Source organism: Pelodiscus sinensis, chromosome 22 (genome assembly GCF_052426305.1).
Source record: "Pelodiscus sinensis isolate ZL-2025 chromosome 22, ASM5242630v1, whole genome shotgun sequence".
Taxonomy (NCBI): domain Eukaryota; kingdom Metazoa; phylum Chordata; order Testudines; family Trionychidae; genus Pelodiscus; species Pelodiscus sinensis.
This window is the reverse complement of record NC_143073.1, coordinates 20702163-20717811: the sequence shown is the minus strand read 5'-3', so window position 1 is coordinate 20717811 and position 15649 is coordinate 20702163.

Below are 15649 nucleotides of genomic sequence, written 5' to 3'. Positions count from 1 at the left end.
AGGAGCAAGGGGCGGGGCCTCTATAAGGGGGCTGGACTAGGAAAAGGGCGGGGCCTCAGCACAGCGAGTGGGGACTCGGAGAACGGCAAGGGGGTGTGTCCTAAAAGGGGCGGGGAAGAGGTGGGCTTGGGGCGGGGCCTCATGGAAGGGGCGGGGCTATGCCAAGGGTACGGCAGGCTGGGGAGGGGCGGGTCTAGGCGAAGGTCGGGGCATGCTGGGGGAGGGGCGGTGGAGGGGCGGGGCTAAGGGGAGGGTGGGGCAGGCTGGGGTGGGGCTAGGAGAAAGGTGGGTCAGGCTGGGCCAGTGCCCCCCTCCCCCGCCCCGCATCCTTCCTAACCCATCACCCTGTGCCCCCCCATCATTAAAAGCAGCTCCTGGCCTGGCACAGAGGGGCGGAAGGGCCATTGGGAGGCCGGCCTGTGGGGCGATGCCCTTTCTCAGCTAAAGGAGGGTAGTAATAGAGGTGTAGCCCCTGAGCCTGGTGTAGCTGAAACAAAAGACAGGACTATGCAGCACTTTAAAGACTAACCAGATGGTTTATTAGGTGATGAGCTTCGTGGGCCAGACCCACTTCCTCAGATCAATATGTGGAAGGAAATTGGCACAACCATATATACGAAGGGATACAATCAAAAAAAGTGAACACATATAAAACTGACAAATCAGATTTTAGAACAGAGGTTGGCCCATGATAGCATAAATTATATTTCTGGATGAACAGGAATATGTGTTCTTGATCTTGTAACTAACATACTTAGGTCCAATGACGGTGTCAGCAGAGTAAATATGTGGACAAAGCTGGCAATGGGGTTTGTTGCAAGAGAAAGTTCCAGGGTTAGTATTAGTGTGGTATGTCATGTGGTTGTTGGTAAGAATCATCCTGAGGTTAGGTGGTTGTCTATAGGGCTGTGTCTAGACTACATGCCTCTGTCGGCAGAGGCATGTAGATTAGACACATAGGCAAAGGCAAATGAAGCCGCGATTTAAATGATCGTGGCTTCATTTACATTTACATGGCTGCTGCGCTGAGCCGACAAACAGCTGATCAGCTGTTTGTCGGCTCGCGCGCTAGTCTGGACGCTCCCCTTCCGACATCAAAGCCCTTTGTCGGCAGCCCCGTTATTCCTCGTGGAATGAGGTTTACCAGGGCTGCTGACAAAGGGCTTTGATGTCGACAGGGGGAACGTCCAGACTAGCGCGCGAGCCGACAAACAGCTAATCAGCTGTTTGTCGGCTCAGCGCAGCAGCCATGTAAATGTAAATGAAGCCGCGATCATTTAAATCGCGGCTTCATTTGCCTTTGCCAAAACAACAAATCTACATGGCTCCGTCGACGGAGCCGTGTAGTCTAGACGTACCCTAGGAGACTATAGTTGGGAGCTATAGGTGATGACAAGTGGTGTTCTATTGTTGGTTTTCTTGGGTCTGTCTTGAAGTAGATGGTTTCTGGGTATTCGTCTGGCTCTTTCAATTTGTTTTTTTATTTCTCAGGGTGGGTAGTTGAGGTTTATAAATGCTTGGTAGAGATCCTGAAGTTTCTGGTCTCTGTCCGTTAGTTCGAATTAACTTTGTAGTGTAGACATACCCCTATAGACAACCACCTAACCTCAAGATGATTCTTACCAACAACCACAGGACATACCACACTAATACCAACCCTGGTACCTTCCCTTGCAACAAACCCCGTTGCCAGCTTTGTCCACATATTCACTCTGCTGATACCATTATTGGACCTAACCAAGTGAGTTATAAGATCAAGAACACATATTCCTGCGCATCCAGAAATATAATTTATGCTATCATGTGCCGAAAGTGTCCGTCTGCTATGTACATTGGACAAACGTCTCAGACACTTCGCCAAAGGATCAGTGCCCACAAAACAGACATTAGACAGGATCACAAAGAAAACACAGTTTCTTGCCGTTTCAACCAGAAAGGACATAGTCTCAATGACTTAATTACCTGCATCCTGCTTCAAAAGCCTTTAAAGACTACACTTGAAAGAGAATCCTCTGAACTGTTATTCATGCTAAAATTCGACACTTTACGCCGGGGTCTTAACAAAGACTCTAGTTATCTTACCCATTACAAAGATAGCTTCCCCAATTATCACCTCTAATATCATTAGCTCACAGACATTTACCTTTCCCTCCCCCCCCTCCCCCCGCATTCCCCTTCTGTTCTGAAATTTGATTTGTCCTTTTCATATTTGTTCATTTTTTAAATTGTATCCTTTGGTATATATGGTTGTGACTATTTTCTTCCACTATTTGATCTGAGGAAGTGGGTCTGGCCCACGAAAGCTCATCATCTAATAAACCATCTTGTTAGTCTTTAAAGTGCTACATAGTCCTGTATTGTTTCAGCTACACCGGACTAACACGGCTACATTTCTATCACTATATTACAAAGATAGCTTCCCCAATTATCACCCCTAATATCATTATCTCATAGACACTAATCTCCCCCCTTACCTCCCTCTGGTCTAAAATCTGATTTGTCAGTTTTATATGTGTTCATTTTTTTGATTGTATCCCTTTGGTATATATGGTCGTGCCAATTTTCTTCCACAACTTGATCTGAGGAAGTGGGTCTGGCCCACGAAAGCTCATCAACTAATAAACCATCTGGTTAGTCTTTAAAGTGCTGCATAATCCTGTCTTTTGTTCAAGCTAAAGGGTGCAGCAAGGCACGTCTCTGGCCACAGCCTGTGTTTGTCTGCACCCCTCCTCGGACTGTCACACAGCAAATCCCCACTGCAGCTTCCCTGCCTATTAGCAACACCCAAGCTACCAAGCTTATCGCTGGCCAGCAACTGCTCTGGTTTGCCCTGTTCGTGCTTCCACTGTCCTGTCCCCCAGGTCTTTCGCACACCAAGAGGCTTCCTTGGCGCTTTCCCCCCAAAGGTTATCAAAGGTAAATCACAATAACCCCTGGGCCCCCAAGGATATTGGTTATGTACGACCTGTTAAATGGACGTAGGCCTTTACCCTCTGCCATGGGGTAAATTCACTGAACGGTCTGGAGGCACCATCAAGACTCACATGCTGATTTGGGCGTAAACAGGAAAAAGTGGGCTCTAGCCCACAAAAGCTTATGGGCGAGCAAATGTGTGAGGTTTTAAGGAGCCACAGGCTTCCTCGTATTTGCTGAAACAGACTCACACAGTTCCCCCCCCCTCCCCCCGAAACTTATCACCTAGTCACTGTTTCGCTTACGTACAACATCCCCTAGCAATAAGTTCCACAGGGTGACTGCATTGTGTGAACTATTTCCTTTGGTTTGTTTGAAATCTGCTGCCTGAAAAAGAGCCCCATTCAAATTACAGCAAGCAATGGCAGCCAGCCAAAAAGTGACAAGGTTTGAAAGTGCTTATGTACAAGTGCTAGAAATCAAAATAATAAGATGGAGAGCCTCCTATTAAACACGGATACTGAGGTAATAGGCATCCCAGAATCTTGGTGAATTGAGGACACAGTCATACCAGGGTACAAAGTATATCAGGACAGACCAGGTCATGTTGGTGGGGGAACCCAACCCTTATATGTGAAAGAAAGCAGACAAGCAAATGAAGTAAAAATCTTAAATGAGCCAAACTAAACCACAGATAATAATTCCATGCTCTAATAGTAAGAATACAGCTACGGACATATTACTGACCACCTGACCACGATGGTGATAGGGAATGTGCCCAGAGAGTTTAGTTTCTGTGTGTGTGAAATCACTGTCTCATTTTCTCACCGGCTCACAGGTTGCACCTCTATAAACTGGAACTCTCTGGTCTGGGAAGGACCACACATGTCCCAGGATCAGAGAGTCCCAGTGCCCTGTAGGGGGTGGAGGTGCCAGGAGCCCAGCACTGTGCCATCAGGGGGAAGGGGAGCACGTGGGGATATCTCCAGCTCGGCTGTGGGAGGGAGCCAGGAAACTCAGTGGGGGAAGGGCCAGTGCAGGGCTGAGGAAGGGGGTAGAGGGCTGTGTGTGCAGAAATGACTTCCCTTGGTCCAGAAAGATCCCTTATCCAGGACCAGTCGGAGCCCGAGGGTGCCAGACTAGGAGGTCCAACCTGTTTTTGTTTGATTGCATCTGAGGCTTTGTAGTTAGACTCCAGTTCACACAGATGTGATGGGGATGGTATTTTCTTTTACCATTGGAGTAATAGCAGTTAGATGAACCAATGGTTTGTGCCACTCATTATTGGGCCCAGTTGTAACTAAGCAATAGAACCAGTAAGAAATCTCCCGAGAGCTGTGCCCGTTTGGGACAGTTGCTGCATTATGTGTCAGGAATCAAGGAAAGAAGATGCATGTGACATGGGTGAAGCAGGATCGCATAGAAAAAGGAGGTAACGGCCATTAGAAAGAAACTGCCTGACATCAAACGCAGAGAGGCCATTGACAGAACTGGGCCTCCTTTCCTTGAGAAGAGACAATTCCGGTCGGGGGGCACAGACATCTCTGTGCCCAACCCACTGACAAAGGCAAAATCTGCTGGTTGTAGCGAGCAAGCGCGTCTGCCGAGCACAACATGTGGGAAGTGCAGCGATCGGAGTACAAGACACCAGTCTTGTCCTACCAGACAGCCCGGCACCTGGAGATGCCACGTGGTTTTGACTAGAAATGCGCCGTAAGCAGAAACTCTGCAACTGCTTTCGAGAGAAGCTCAGAGAGCACACAGCCAGCTGCCTTTGACCACAGAACAAGCCTTCCTTTCGCTGGCCCTTGTGAGTTACCACAGAGCTGCCAGCTGACACGTTGCTTTCCTCTTGCGAGGGCTGTGATAAGGAGGGAAAGCACCAAAAATCTTTGGCTGTTGGTCCCAGGATATTGTTGGACTATCTTCTCTTGCTTCAAGCTACATGCAGGTGCAGAAGCAACACTGATGTGAAGATGCCCATCTCGAAAGCTTGTCTCCATCAGCAGAAGTTGGTCCAGTAAAAGATACTTACTTGGCCCACCTTGTCCCTCTACTAAACATCCAGTGGAGACAATATTTTCACTTGCTTTTAAAACCGGTAGTTTCAGATTTCTGAGTTTAATCAACTTGTACTTTTGTTTTATGAGGCTAACACGCCAGCTATCCGAGCCATGAAACATGCTCTTTCATGTAACCGTAACCAAGAAATGTTTCCAGCGTATCCCCCAGGAGCGGTTCTGGGCCTGGTGCTGTTTTCCATCTCTCTCAATGACTGGAAGTGTCATGCTCGTAAGAAGCGCGCAGGATCTTTTTCAGGGAAAGAGGCAGCATGCCACCTTTGTTAAAATTACAGCATGAAAAGCAGCATCTGCATTCTCTCTCACACACAGGTCCTGCAGGTGATTGATAGTAACCAGTCTGTCGTGGCTCAAGTCAACCTTACAGGCCAAGATCGGACATGAGTGATTCTCTCGATCGTGATTCAAGGCTCCTTGGAGGCTTGGCTTGCAGGACCAAATCCAGTGTCCCATGGCAACAGCCCCCCATTTTTACACTTAGGAGATCCCATTGGGGTCTGTGGGTTTGGCAGTGTCATGCTGCCATCCTTGCTGTGTTCCTCTTGGGGGGTTCCCACTGTTCTCCTTTGATGTTTCTGGCCAGGCTCCCTTATCTCATTTGTGGTCTCACCTTTGGGAGTGTCTGCCTGTCTCCAGGGCTCCTCTGTTCTGCTAATTCCTTCAGCCTCGGGCACAATGGATCTTCTCTGATTATCTTCTCTCAAGTCTTCCTTTAGCCCAAGTCTGTCTGACCACTTGGACAAGTGCGATGGCTTCACACACATTCTTCAGCCGCACCAAGTAGTTTTGCATTCCTGTCCACCGGCTACAAAGTTCCCAAAAGACCTTCCCAGAACTTCCTTTGCAATTCAGGTAAGGGACACAACTTCTTTTGTGATGCTAACAAGAAGCAAGATCTTCTAGCAGGCCTTGTCTAACCAGGAGAGGCAGAAGCATACGGATTATACTTAGGTTCTTATACCAGCACTCAAATACTACATTTTGGCTACCGAAGGAAACATGGAACCTTCCCTGATACAGCCTGGGAAATACCAAAGAGCACAGGGCACTGACAACGAGTGATCCAGCTGCAAGCAAATCATTTGAGTTTTAATAAGGCTGAAGGTCAATACAGGATTGTAGAAGACCGGCTGGACTTACAGGAGGGGAGACACTCTCCTGGGAAGCATCAGAGGGGGAGCCGAGTTAGTCTGTAACAGCAAAAACTTAAAAAACAACAAATAGTCTGGTAGCACTTTAAAGACTATTTTGTTAATCTTAAAAGTGCTACCAGACTATTTGTTGTTTTTTAAGTTGTTCCTGGGAAGCAGTGACTCTGAAAAAGACTGGGGGGCTCGTGGGGTTAATCAGCTGAGCACGAGCCATGGGCAAGAGAGCTGGGATGCAGACATGGAGGGATTCTGAGGAGCACAGGGAGGTTATTTGGCTTCTAGATGGGCCCTGGTGCAGTCCTGGTGCTCACTGCTACGGAAGGATGTCGATAATTGTGTGAGAGAGAAGCCAGGAGAAGGACACGCTGCCTGAGGGTGTGTGGCTCCAGCTGAACACAGCGAGGGATGGGGTGACTTGAGCCCCACAGCGAGGGAAGGGTCCCTCACTCAGCCTAGCCCAGGGAGGTTGAACACGATCCAAGGGCTGGGAAGTGGTGCTAGACAAAGCAGCAATAAGCTGAAACAAAATACAGGACTATGTAGCACTTTAAAGACTAACAAGATGGTTTATTAGGTGATGAGCTTTCGTGGGCCAGACCCACTTCCTCAGATCAAATAGTGGAAGAAAGTAGTCACAACCATATATACCAAAGGATACAATTAAAAAAAATGAACACATATGAAAAGGACAAATCACATTTCAGAACAGAAGGGAGATGGGAGGGGGAAGGTAAATGTCTGTGAGATAATGACATTAGAGGTGATAATTGGGGAAGCTATCTTTGTAATGGGTAAGATAATTAGAGTCTTTATTCAGACCCAGGTATTTGACATTTTACACCTGGGTCTGAATAAAGACTCTAATTATCTTACCCATTACAAGGATTATCACCTCTAATGTCATTAGCTCACAGACATTTACCTTCCCCCCCCCCCATCTCCCTTCTGTTCTGAAATTTGATTTGTCCTTTTCATATGTGTTCATTTTTTTTAATTGTATCCTTTGGTATATATGGTTGTGACAATTTTCTTCCACTATTTGATCTGAGGAAGTGGGTCTGGCCCACGAAAGCTCATCATCTAATAAACCATCTTGTTAGTCTTTAAAGTGCTACATAGTCCTGTTTTTTGTTTCAGCTACACCAGAGTAACATGGCTACATTTCTATCACTGTTCAGCAATAAGGTGTAACTGTGACAAGGAGAGTAAGTCCCTCCATGCCCAGAGGCCTGGCAGACTCTCTGTCACCAGCTGGCTTTCCAACAGCTCTGTTCTGGGACTGGCGCTGGGGCAGGTGTCCGGATGCTCCTGTCCTTGGATTCTCTGGGGTACAGCACCATATCATGCTTCTAGTACCCCCTGCAAGGAAGACACTGAGACTCGGTGGCTTTCTAAGAAGCTTGCGCGTTTTAGCAGATCACATCTGTCACTGGGGGGAGCCAGTGGGCCTACGGCCACCCCAGTCACATGGCCACGATTTCTGGGGGTGACTCTGGACAGACCCACACACGACACCAGCCTGGGCATAGCCAGACCTGGACCAGATCTGGATCATAAATGATCTGGAGAAAGGAGTAAGCAGTGAGGTGGTAAAGTTGGCGGATGATACCAAACTGTTTAGGATAGTCAAGAGAGAAGCAGACTGTGAGGGACTCCAAGAAGATCTCACCAAACTGAGCGATTGGGCTACAAAATGGCAAATGAAATTTAATGTGGATAAGTGTAAAGTAATGCACATCGGGAAAAATAACCCCAATACACGTACAATATGATGGGGGCTAATTTGGCTACGACAAATCAGGAAAGAGATCTTGGCGTTATCGTGGACAGTTCTCTGAAAACTTCCACACAGTGTGCAGCGGCGGTCAAAAAGGCAAATAGGATGCTAGGAATTAAGAAAGGGATAGAAAATAAGACCCAGAATATCTTACTGCCCCTGCATAAAACTATGGTACGCCCACATCTTGAATACTGTGTACAGATGTGGTCTCTTCACCTCAAAAAAGATATTTTGGCCTTGGAAAGGGGTTTGGAACAGGTCCCATATGAGGAGAGGTTAAAGCGACTGGGACTTTTCAGTTAAGAAAAGAGGAGACTGAGGGGGGATATGATAGAGGTCTATAAAATCATAAGTGGTGTGGAGAGGGCCGATAAAGAAAAGTTATTTATTAGTTCCCTAAATAGAAGAACTAGAGGACACCAAATGAAATTAATGGGTAGCAGGTTTAAAACTAATAAAAGAAAGTTCTTCTTCACACATCGTGTAGTCAACCTGTAGAACTCCTTGCCAGAGGAGGCTGTGAAGGCTAGGACTATAACAGAGTTTAAAGAGAGCTAGATAATTTCATGGAGGTTAGGTCCATAAAAGGCTATTAGTCAGGGGATAAAATGGTGTCCTTGGCCTCTGTTTGTCAGAGGCTGGAGAGGGATGGCAGGAGACAAATCGCTTGATCATTGTCTTCGGTCCATCCTCTCTGGGGCACCTGGTGCTGGCCACTGTTGGCAGACAGGATACTGGGCTAGATGGACCTTTGGTCTGACCCAGTACGGCCGTTCTTATGTTCTTATGGACCCAACTTGCCCTTGTGGCCTTCAAATGCCTGGTTCCTGCAGTTCCCCTGAATGCCTCTTGCTGCTGACTCTTCTGAGAAGCCATAGGTTCTCTGAATCCCACCACGCCCCAGCCAGGGGCAGCTCAGCGAGCCCTTCGCTCACTGGGGTGCGCAGACCCAGGGTAACGTGATGGGCTGGGTGCAGAGAGCTAAGTCAGTCCTGTCCATTCTGCCTTTGCGCAGGCTGTGCTGCCTTGTAGTCAGTGCGTGGCCACCGCTCTGCGAGCCATGTGGCATCAGGAACCTTGGCCACAGCTTGCTCTGTGTCACCCGCTCCTAGAGAGATTGGACACCCTGCAGGGCAGCGTGGGATTCCCTGGCTCTGCCCGGCCCCAGGCACTGTCAGCATCTGGAGCAGGACCAGCACGCAGCTGGGGGGTTTAGTGTCTGGCGCTGCACATCAGTTACCGTGGCCCACGCGTGGGACCCTGCGCTCTGCCTGGCACTAGCAACAGCTACTCTCCCTTTGCAAGCCTGGTACCTCCCCAGCAGGTGGCTGGGTTGATTTAGTTGGGATTGGTCCTGCCTTGGGCAGGGGGCTGGACCTGATGACCTCCCAAGGTCTCTTTCAGCTCTATGATTCTATGATCTTACATAGGATGTACACCAGGGGTTTTGTTCCCTACTGGCCGGATTGGCAGCTGAAGTGCTCAGTATCAGAGGGGTAGCCGTGTTAGTCTGAATCTGCAAAAGCGACGAGGAGTTCTGTGGCACCTTATAGACTAACTGAAGTGTAGGAGCATAAGCTGAAGTGCTCAGTGTGACTGGTTTGTGGCCTATTTGGGTGCAGGGCCCAGAGCTGCTCCCCACAGCCCCCGCAAACAGCGCAGGGCCCAGAGCCGCTCCCCACGGCCCCCGCAAACAGCGCAGGGCCCAGAGCCGCTCCCCACGGCCCCCGCAAACAGCGCAGGGCCCAGAGCCGCTCCCCACGGCCCCCGCAAACAGGGCAGGGCCCAGAGACGCTCCCCACGGCCCCTGCAAACAGCGCAGGGCCCAGAGCCGCTCCCCACGGCCCCCGCAAACAGCGCAGGGCCCAGAGCTGCTCCCCGCAGCCCCCGCAAACAGCGCAGGACCCAAAACCGCTCCCCGCTGGAAAGACGCCCACCTGGAGATGGTTCTGTTTGCTGACTTATCTCATGGCTCATCAGCCAGTTTCTCACCCACTTGCTCTGGGCCACGTCCGTTTTCGAGGCTCTAGTTTCTGAATGGAAACTCGTGTGGCATCATGTCAACCACCTGCTCCAGTTTCTGCCCCTGTGGTCTGTGCTGGACTCGTTTTCCCCTTCAACTGGCATTCAAGCATCCCCTTGAGTCCTGGCTGGTGTGGGCCTTGCCTGACTCTGCCAGGTCAGTATCAGACCAGGTGGCCTGGAATTACCCTGGGTCCCCTTATGAAACAACTGTGTGAGATCCGCTTCCATCCCGTTCTCCCACAGGGCCAGTTCCTGACCGTCTGTGGGACTGGCCGGAGCTGCCTGGGAGAGGCAAAACCCTGGGCTGGCAGCAGGACCCGGCTGTGATAAAGTGGGGATTGCATTTAGTCTATTTGCTGGTTGTGCTGCATGTGATTTCTACTGTCCTGTTCTGTGGTAACTCTTTGGCTACGTCTACACTGGCCTCTTTTCCGGAAGGGGCATGTAAATTTCACCAGTCGTCATAGGGAAATCCGCGGGGGATTTAAATATCCCCCGCAGCATTTAAATAAAAATGTCCGCCGCTTTTTTCCGGCTTTTAAAAAAGCCGGAAAAGAGCGTCTAGACTGGCCCCGATCCTCTGGAAAAAGCGGCCTTTTCCGGAGGCTCTTATTCCTACTTCAAAGTAGGAATAAGAGCCTCCGGAAAAGGGCACTTTTTCCGGAGGATCGGGGCCAGTCTAGACGCTCTTTTCCGGCTTTTTTAAAAGCCGGAAAAAAGTGGCGGACATTTTTATTTAAATGCCGTGGGGGATATTTAAATCCCCCGTGGATTTCCCTACGACGACTGGTGAAATTTACATGCCCCTTCCGGAAAAGGGGCCAGTGTAGACGTAGCCTTTATGTGCTTGCCTCAGTTTCCCTGGGCACTGCCCTACTAGCTAGATGGGGATGGGAATTCTGGGTGTGACTCAGTGAGGGAGGCTGCCCAGCCCAGCACCTTCACAATGGCTCAGGCTCAGAGTAACCTGAGTCTGGGGTAGGGGTGCGACCAGGGGACATCTTTTGCCTGGGAAGGGGATAAAGGAGGGGGTGGGGCTGCCTGCTGGCTTGGACTGATTGCTGGGTGTGTGAGTGGGTCTCAGCTGGCATCCCCAAGATGGATTGTGCTGGCTGCTCCTGGTTCCTGGGCTGACAAGCCTGTTCCACGCCGTGTCCCTGTGAACCGATAACCCTTCTGTTCTGCCTACCAGTTGAGAGTCACATCTGGCTGCGGATGGGGGCGCAGGGCCCAGTGACTCCCCACCCCTTGGTGATACCGCGTAGGGCACTGCCCGAACCACAGCCCCACAGGGACCAGTGGCATTCAGCTTGTCTGGGCAGGGACCCGCTGCAGCAGGAAGCCTGGCCTGGCCTCAGTCCCTGGTGGGGGGGAGGGGACACTTGTCCCAGACCCCCCCAGGCCCTGGCCCCAGCACTGCAGGGGGGCTGAAAGGAAGCCCAGGGCCAGGCCTGGAGGGGATTACTGGTGACAGGGCAAAGTCCTCTTCTCCAGGCTCCAGGGGGGCACGATGCACCTGTCGGTGGGGCATCCAGGCAGCGAGGGCTCGGGGCAGGGACTGAGGCTGGCACCTGCCCCCTACAAACAGGCCGGCGGAGGGGGGGCCAGGATGCAGCTGGAGCAGGGGCTACAGCCAGGCACCGGCAGGGGGGCCACCCTGGGTAGAGTTAACCCGGCAGCCGGAGCCGTCTGTCGTTCCCCAGCATGTCCACGAGGGGGAGCCGGGGCTCCGGCGCCGCAGCATCCGCGGGTCCCAAGGGAGCGAGTGGCTCCTCTGGCAGCACAGCGGCCGGTGCCCCGCCCTGGATCCTCCCCCAGCCCGGCCGGCACCCCCCGCCCTGGATCCCCCCCCCGCTCAGCCCCCGCCCTGGATCCCCCCCCAGCCCGGCCGGCACCCCCCGCTCAGCCCCCGCCCTGGATCCCCCCCAGCCCCCCCCTGGACCCCCCCCGCCCCCCCGCTCTGGGCCCCCCCCCGCCAGCCCCCCCCCCCCCCCCAGCCCCCCCCGCTCAGCCCCCGCCCTGGACCCCCCCCAGCCCCCCCCCTCAGCCCCCCCCATCCCCCCCCCCCCCCCGCCCTGGACCCCCCCCCGCCCCCGCCCACCCCCTCCCCCCCCCCCGCTCAGCCCCCGCCCTGGACCCCCTCCCAGCCCGGCCGGCACCCCCCGCTCAGCCCCCGCCCTGGACCCCCCCCCGGATCCCCCCCAACCCCCCCGCTCAGCCCCCGCCCTGGATCCCCCCAACCCCCCCCGCCCTGGATCCCCCCCCAGCCCCCTCTCCGCTCAGCCCCCGCCCTGGATCCCCCCCCAGCCCGGCCGGCACCCCCCGCTCAGCCCCCGCCCTGGATCCCCCCCAACCCCCTCCCCGCCCAGCCCCCGCCCTGGATCCCCCCCAACACCCCCCCCGCTCAGCCCCCGCCCTGGATCCCCCCCAGCCCGGCCGGCGCCCCCCGCTCAGCCCCCGCCCTGGATCCCCCCCAACCCCCCTCCCCGCCCAGCCCCCGCCCTGGATCCCCCCCAACACCCTCCCCGCTCAGCCCCCGCCCTGGATCCCCCCCCAGCCCGGCCGGCGCCCCCCGCTCAGCCCCCGCCCTGGATCCCCCCCCACCCCGGCCGGCGCCCCCCGCTCGCGGCCGGTCCCCAGCCTGTGCGGGACGCGGTGACTGTGCCGCGCGGTGAGTCAGGGCGCAGGGGCCGGGCACCGCCTAGGGCCAGGCAGCATTTCCCGCGCCCCGGCTCAGGCTCAGGCTGATTCATCGGCCGGGCAGCGGGGCCCTTTCCAGGAAATGAAACCCCGCGAGCAGCGTTTCGCTGACCTGCCCCCCCAGCCAGTCACCCCCGGCCCGGCTCCCTGCGCCGGGGCCAGAGCCCCTGTGGAGTCGCGGCCCCTCCCCCATCTGGGCGGAGCAGAAGTTTTAGGAATCTGCAAATGAAAACAGCGGAATCCCGGGCAGGCAGAGCGCCCCCTGGCGCAGAGCGCCCCCTGGCGCACCGCGGGACAGAGCGCCCCCTGGCGCACCGCGGGGCAGAGCGCCCCCTGGCTCACCGCGGGGCAGAGCGCCCCCTGGCGCAGAGCGCCCCCTGGCGCACCGCGGGACAGAGCGCCCCCTGGCGCACCGCGGGGCAGAGCGCCCCCTGGCGCACCGCGGGGCAGAGCGCCCCCTGGCGCAGAGCACTCCTGCGCAGAGCCCCCGCTATCCGCCTGGCCCCTCATACTTTATCCTGCTTCACCCTCGCACCAGCTCCTGCCTCGGCCGGACAGCAGCTCCCGGCGCTGGCTGGGACTTGAGCCCAGCCGCTCCGCTTTGGGAGGCAGGTGCCTTGTCCCTCTGGCCACAGGGGGACCCACCCCACCTGCCCCCCCTTTGGCCTGGCACCAGCCTCAGCAAGCTGGCACTGGGTGACAGGCAGCTCCCGCGCCGGTGGGGGGGGGGGGATTTGAACCACCCACCCCCAGCTTATCATTAGGCCACCACAGGACTCATCCCACATGCTTTATCCTGCTGCCCTTCTCTCTGGCACTGGCTTCGCCCGGCAAGCTGTCAGTGGGTGCCTGCCCTGGGGCTCGAACCCGCCACCCCTGGCACCCCACAGCCCAGTGCCCCCTGCTGAGCCCCCACCCTGCAGCCCAGTGCCCCCTGCCAAGCCTGGAGGTTGCTTCTTCAGGCTCCCATGCAGCCCATGATGCCTGGGGCAGGAGCAGAGGGGTTGACATAGCAACTGCAGCTAAAAGTCCCTTCAGTAGCAGGTGGTGGGGGGAACCCAGGGAGATTGCCTGGAGTATGGGGGAGGGGTACTTGGGGGTGCTGAGGGTTGTCCAGGAAGGGCTGGGGGGGGGGGGCAGTTTATAGCCACAGGCCAAACCCAGTCACAAAACTTCCTTGACATCTGCGGTGGACGGGTTCAGTTGCCCAGCTCCAACCCCTGCCTCCGAGCCAGCCAGTCCCTGGCCTGGGGCCAGATGGGACCCAGCCCCCCAGAAGGGGGTACAGGCCCCTCCCTGCCACCTGAGCCAGCTAGTGCTGATGCTGCTCAGCCCTGTACTGGGAACCACAGGGACTTAGTGGCTGGGCCAGGGGCTGGGGGGAGTCCCTGCCCCAGAGATAATCCCCCGGGGGATACAGCAGGGTCCCCTTCAGCCAGGAGGCCCTGGGGCTTCCCCTTCTTCCGCACAGGTACCCTGGAGGGTGGGAGCCCAACGGTGACTCAGCCAGTTCCTGTCCTTGGGGACGGTCCCTAAACCTCCCAGCAAGAGGGTCTGAGTCAGTCATTGGGGGCTACAGAACCGGCCGTGGGTCACACCAGCCCAGACCAAGATGGGGGAGTGGTGGGTCACACCAGCCCAGACCAGGACGGGGGAGCGGTGGGTCACACCAGCCCAGACCAGGATGGGGGAGCCGTGGGTCACACCAGCCCAGACCAAGATGGGGGAGTGGTGGGTCACACCAGCCCAGACCAGGACGGGGGAGCGGTGGGTCACACCAGCCCAGACCAGGATGGGGGAGCCATGGGTCACACCAGCCCAGACCAGGATGGGGGAGCTGTGGGTCACACCAGCCCAGACCAGGATGGGAGAGCCGTGGGTCACACCAGCCCAGACCAGGACAGGGGAGCAGTGGGTCACACCAGCCCCAGCCCAGGATGGGGGAGCCGTGGGTCACACCAGCCCACACCAGGATGGGGGAGCCGTGGGTCACACCAGCCGAGACCAGGACAGGGGAGCCGTGGGTCACAACAGCCCCAGATCAGGACAGGCGAGCTGTGGGTCACACCAGCCCAGGACGGGGGAGTGGTGGGTCACACCAGCCCAGCCCAGGATGGGGGAGCCATGGGTCACACCAGCCCAGCCCAGGACGGGGGAGCCGTGGGTCACACCAGCCACAGACCAGGAAGGGGGAGCGGTGGGTCACACCAGCCCCAGACCAGGATGGGGGAGCCGTGGGTCACTCCAGCCCCAGCCCAGGACGAGGGAGCCGTGGGTCACACCAGCCCCAGCCCAGGACGGGGGAGCCATGGGTCACACCAGCCCCAGCCCAGGACGGGGGAGCCATGAGTCACACCAGCTCCAGACCAGGACGGGGGAGCCGTGGGTCACACCAGCTCCAGACCAGGACGGGGGAGCCGTGGGTCACACCAGCCCTAGACCAGGATGGGGGAGCCATGAGTCACACCAGCTCCAGACCAGGACGGGGGAGCCATGGGTCACACCAGCCCTAGACCAGGATGGGGGAGCCATGAGTCACACCAGCCCCAGACCAGGATGGGGGAGCCGTGGGTCACACCAGCCCAGACCAGGATGGGGGAGCGGTGGGTCACACCAGCCCCAGACCAGGACGGGGGAGCCATGGGTCACAGCAGCCCAGACCAGGACGGGGGAGCCGTGGGTCACTCCAGCCCCAGCCCAGGACGGGGGAGCGGTGGGTCACACCAGCCCCAGCCCAGGACGGGGGAGCGGTGGGTCACACCAGCCCCAGCCCAGGACGGGGGAGCCGTGGGTCACACCAGCCCAGACCAGGATGGGGGAGCCGTGGGTCACACCAGCCCAGACCAGGATGGGGGAGCCGTGGGTCACACCAGCCCGATGGCGGATTGCTGAGTTTCTTGCTCACCCCCTGTGTTTTCCCCTGCGCAGACAGTTACAGGCCCAGAGCCGTTCGATTTGCATCTTCCTTTCACTATGAATCAGCCCAGGGAGAGGCTGGC